A 4,574-nucleotide genomic window follows, 5' to 3' on the forward strand; every position below is an offset into this window, starting at 1 on the left:
CTTAAAGCAATTAGAAGAACAAAAAAACCCCAAAGTTAGCAGAAGGAAAGAAATCATAAAGATCATATCAGAAATAAAAGAAAAAGAAAGGAAAGAAACAATAGCACAGATCAATAAAACTAAAAGCTGGTTCTTTGAGAAGATAAACAAAATTGATAAACCATTATCCAGACTCATGAAGAAAAAAAGGGAGAAGACTCAAATCAATAGAATTAAAAATGAAAAAGGAGTAACAACTGACACTGCAGAAATACAAAGGATCCTTAGAAATTACTACAAGCAACTATATGCCAATAAAATGGACAACCTGGAAGAAATGGACAAATTCTTAGAAAAGCACAACCTTCTGAGACTGAACCAGGAAGAAACAGAAAATATAAATAGACCAATCACAAGCACTGAAATTGAGACTGTGATTAAAAATCTTCCAACAAACAAAAGCCCAGCACCAGATGGCTTCACAGGTGAATTCTATTAAACATTTAGAGAAGAGCTAACACCTATCCTTCTCAAACTCTTCCAAAATATAGCAGAGGGAGGGACACTCCCAAACTCATTCTACGAGGCCACCATCACCCTGATACCAAAACCAGACAAAGATGTCACAAAGAAAGAAAACTACAGGCCAATATCACTGATGAGCATAGATGCAAAAATCCTCAACAAAATACTAGCAAACAGAATCCAACAGCACATTAAAAGAATCATACACCATGATCAAGTGGGGTTTATCCCAGGAATACAAGGATTCTTCAATATATGCAAATCAGTCAATGTGATACACCATATTAACAAATTGAAGAATAAAAACCATATGATCATCTCAATAGATGCAGAAAAAGCTTTTGACAAAATTCAACACCCATTTATGATAAAAACCCTCCAGAAAGTAGGCCATATATGACAAAACCCACAGCAAAACATCATTCTCAATGGTGAAAAACTGAAACCATTTCCACTAAGATCAGGAACAAGACAAGGTTGCCCACTCTCACCACTATTATTCAACACAGTTTTGGAAGTTTTAGCCACAGCAATCAGAGAAGAAAAAGAAATAAAAGGAATCCAAACTGGAAAAGAAGAAGTAAAGCTGTCACTGTTTGCAGATGACATGATACTACATATAGAGAAGACCTAAAGATGCTACCAGAAATTACCTAGAGCTAATCAGTGATTTGGTAAAGTAGCAGGATACAAAATTAATGCACAGAAAATCTCTTGCATTCCGATACATTAATGATGAAAATCTGAAAGAGAAATTAAGGAAAAACCACATTTATCATTGCAACAAAAGAATAAATACCTAAGAATAAACCTACCTAAGGAGACAAACGACCTGTATGCAGAGAACTATAAGCACTGATGAAAGAAATTAAAGATGATACAAATAGATGGAGAGATATACCATGTTCTTGGATTGGAAGAATCAACATTGTGAAAATGACTATACTACCCAAAGCAATCTACAGATTCAATGCAATCCCTATCAAACTACCAATGGCATTTTTCACAGAACTAGAACAAAAAATTTCACAATTTGTATGGAAACACAAAAGATCCCGAATAGCCAAAGCAATCTTGAGAAAGAAAAACGGAGCTGGAGGAATCAGGCTCCCAGACATCAGACTATACTATAAAGCTACAGTAATCAAGACAGTATGGTACTGGCACAAAAACAGAAATATAGATCAATGGATAGAAAGCCCAGAGATAAACCCACGCACATGTGGTCACCTTATTTTTGATAAAGGAAAGCAAGGATATACAATGGAGAAAAGACAGCCTCTTCAATAAGTGGTGCTGGGAAGAACTGGACAGCTACATGTAAAAGAATGAAATTAGAACACTCCCTAACAACAATACTCAAAATAAACTCAAATGTGATTAAAGACCTAAATGTAGGCCAGACCACTGTCAAACTCCTTAGAGGAAAACATAGGCAAAACACTCTGTGACATAAATCACAGCAGATCCCTTTTTGACCCACCTCCTAGAGCAATGGAAATAGAACAAAAATAAACAAATGGACCTAATGAAACTTCAAAGCTTTTGCACAGCAAAGGAAACCAATAACAAGACGAAAACCTCAGAATGGAGAAATATTTGCAAACGAAGCAACTGACAAAGGATTAATCTCCGAAATATACAAGCAACTCATGCAGCTCAATATCAAAAAAACAAAAAACCCAATCCAAAAATGGCAGGAGACCTAAACAGACATTTCTCCAAAGATATACAGACTGCCAACAAACATGTGAAAGGATGCTCAACATCACTAATCATTAGAGAAATGCAAACCAAAATATAATGAGGTATCACCTCACACCGGTCAGAATGGCCATCATCAAAAAATCTACAAACGGGCTTCCCTGGTGGCGCAGTGTTGAGAATCTGCCTGCCAATGCAGGGGACACGGGTTCGAGCCCTGGTCTGGGAAGATCCCACATACCGCGGAGCGGCTGGGCCCGTGAGCCACAATTGCTGAGCCTGCGCGTCTGGAGCCTGTGCTCCGCAACAAGAGAGGCCGCGATAGCGAGAGGCCCGCGCACCGCGATGAAGAGTGGCCCCCGCTTGCCACACAAACTGGAGAAAGCCCTCGCACAGAACGAAGACCCAACACAGCCATAAATAAAATAAGTTAAAAAAAATAAAATAAAAATAAAAAATCTACAAACAATAAATGCTGGAGAGGGTGTGAAGAAAAGGGAACCCTCTTGCACTGTTGGTGGGAATGTAAATTGATACAGCCACTATGGAGAACAGTATGGAGGTTCCTTAAAAAACTAAAAACAGAACTACCATACGACCCAGCAATCCCAACACTGGGCATATACCCTGAGAAAACCATAATTCAAAAAGAATCATGCACCACGATGTTCACTGCAGCTCTATTTACGATAGCCAGGACATGGAAGCAACCTAAGTGTCCATCCACAGATGAATGGATAAAGAAGATGTGGGGGGCTTCCCTGGTGGTGCAGTGGTTGAGAATCTGCCTGCCAATGCAGAGGACACAGGTTCGAGCCCTGGTCTGGGAAGATCCCACATGCCGCGGAGCAACTAGGCCCGTGAGCCACAACTACTGAGCCTGCGCGTCTGGAGCTTGTGCTCCGCAACAAGAGAGGCCGCGATAGTGAGAGGCCCGCGCACCACAATGAAGAGTGGCCCCCACTTGCCGCAACTAGAGAAAGCCCTTGCACAGAAACGGAGACCCAACACAGTCAAAAATAAATAAATAAATAATAAAAATAAAGGAATTCCTTTAAAAAAAAAAAGAAGATGTGGCACATATATACAATGGAATATTACTCTGCCATAAAAAGAAATGAAATTGAGTTATCTGTAGTGAGGTGGATGGACCTAGAGTCTGTCATACAGAGTGAAGTAAGTCAGAAAGAGAAAAACAAATACCGTATGCTAACACATATATATGGAATCTAAAAAAAGAAAAAAAAAAGGGTTATCAAGAACTTAGGGGCAGGACAGGAATAAAGACGTAGACATAGAGAATGGACTTGAAGACTGGGGAGGGGTAAGGGTAAGCTGGGACGAAGTGAGAGAGTGGCATGGACTTATATATACTACCAAATGTAAAACAGATAGCTAGTGGGAAGCAGTCGCATAGCACAGGGAGATCAGCTCGATGCTTTGTGACACCTAGAGGGTGGGATAGAGAGGGTGGGAGGGAGACGCAAGAGGGAGGAGATATGGGGATATATGTATATCTGTATAGCTGATTCACTTTGTTATAAAGCAGAAACTAACACATCATTTTAAAGCAATTATACTCCAATAAAGATGTTAAAATATATATATATATATATATGATATCCCTTATAAGTGGAATCTAAAAAAAAAAAGAAAAAAATACAAATGAACTTATTCCAAAACAGAGACACACAGACATGGAAAACAATCTTATGGTTACCAAAGGGAAAGGGAGGTGGGGTGGAGGGATAAATTAGGAGGTTGGGATTAACATATACACACTGCTCTATATAAAGCAGAGTGCTCGCTTCGGCAAGCACATATACTAAAACTGGAACGATACAGAGAAGATTAGCATGGCCCCTGCACAGGAAGACCCACAAATTCATGAAGTGTTCCATACTTTGTTCAGAAAACGTAATGAAGATGCAGATTCACCAAACAAGCTCTATACGTTGGTTACCTATGTTCCTGTCACCTTTGAAAAATCTACAGGTAATGTGGATGAGCACTAACGGCTGATTGTCAAATAAAGTTATAGAACTGCAAAAAAATAATTAAAATAAAATAAAACAACCAACAAGGACCTACTGTATAGCACAGGGAGCTATACTCAATATTTTGTAATAACCTATAAGGGAAGAGAATCTGAAGAAGTATATATATATATATATAATCACTGTGCTGTACAACTGAAACTAACAAGATATTGTATCACTAAATCAACTACGCTTCAATTTTTTAAAAAACAACAAGAACAACAAAAAAAGTCTTAGGAGCTCTGTGTCAGAAATGGGGATGAGGATCAAATATTTATTTCTTATTATAAATCACAGTTTCACAGTTGTCAACCAAGAAATAGTGCA

General features: G+C 38.5%; 1 non-coding gene across 1 annotated transcript; it reads left to right on the forward strand.

The window, feature by feature from the left end:
- Positions 1–4,008: 4,008 nt before the first annotated feature.
- LOC118886002 lies at positions 4,009–4,115 on the forward strand. Its single transcript, XR_005017634.1, has one exon. It is a non-coding gene; the product is annotated as a U6 spliceosomal RNA (small nuclear RNA).
- The last annotated feature ends 459 nt before the right edge of the window (positions 4,116–4,574 follow it).

Source organism: Balaenoptera musculus, chromosome 19 (genome assembly GCF_009873245.2).
Source record: "Balaenoptera musculus isolate JJ_BM4_2016_0621 chromosome 19, mBalMus1.pri.v3, whole genome shotgun sequence".
Lineage (NCBI taxonomy): Eukaryota > Metazoa > Chordata > Mammalia > Artiodactyla > Balaenopteridae > Balaenoptera > Balaenoptera musculus.